This window comes from Sapajus apella, unplaced genomic scaffold, assembly GCF_009761245.1.
Source record: "Sapajus apella isolate SASKATOON/1434 unplaced genomic scaffold, GSC_monkey_1.0 scaffold54, whole genome shotgun sequence".
Taxonomy (NCBI): Eukaryota; Metazoa; Chordata; class Mammalia; order Primates; family Cebidae; genus Sapajus; species Sapajus apella.
This window is the reverse complement of record NW_022436994.1, coordinates 4631689-4632752: the sequence shown is the minus strand read 5'-3', so window position 1 is coordinate 4632752 and position 1064 is coordinate 4631689.

The window sequence follows — 1064 nt, the reverse complement described above, 5'->3', positions numbered from 1 at the left end:
ATGCCAGATGTAGGTGATGGGGAGGAAGGCAGCAAATCACACTGCCATGTGTGTTCCTATGCAACAATTTTGCATGTTCTTCACATGTACCCCACCGTCCCTCCCCTATTTCCCCCCAACTGACCCCAGTGTGTAGTGCTCCCCTCCCTGTGTCCATGTGTTCTCATTGTTCAACACCCGCCTATGAGTGAGAACATGCGGTGTTTGATCTTCTGCTCTTCTGTCAGTTTGCTGAGAATAATGGTTTCCAGGTTCATCCATGTCCCTACAAAGGACCCAAACTCATCGTTTTTGATGGCTGCATAATATTCCATGGTGTATATGTGCCACATTTTCCCTATCCAGTCTATCGTCGATGGGCATTTGGGTTGGTTCCAGGTCTTTGCTATTGTAAACAGTGCTGCAATGAACATTCGTGTGCACGTGTCCTTATAGTAGAACAATTTGTAATCCTTTGGATATATACCCAGTAATGAGATTGCTGGGTCAAAAGGTATTTCTATTTCTAGGTCCTTGAGGAATCACCACACTGTCTTCCACAATGGTTGAACTAATTTACACTCCCACCAACAGTGTAAAAGTGTTCCTATTTCTCCACATCCTCTCCAGCATCTGTTGTCTCCAGATTTTTTAATGATCGCCATTCTAACTGGCATGAGATGGTATCTCAATGTAGTTTTGATTTGCATTTCTCTGATGACCAGTGATGATGAGCATTTTTTCATATGTTTGTTGGCCTCACGTATGTCTTCTTTTTTAAAGTGTCTGTTCATATCCTTTGCCCACTTTTGAATGGGCTTGTTAGTTTTTTTCTTGTAAATCTGTTTTAGTTCTTTGTAAATTCTGGATATCAGCCCTTTGTCAGATGGGTAAACTGCAAAAATTTTTTCCCAATCTGTTGGTTGCCGATGCACTCTAATGATGGTTTCTTTTGCTGTGCAGAAGCTGTGGAGTTTGATTAGGTCCCATTTGTCTATTTTGGCTTTTGTTGTCAATGCTTTTGGTGTTTTGGTCATGAAGTCCTTGCCTACACCTACGTCCTGAATGGTTTTGCCTAGATTTTC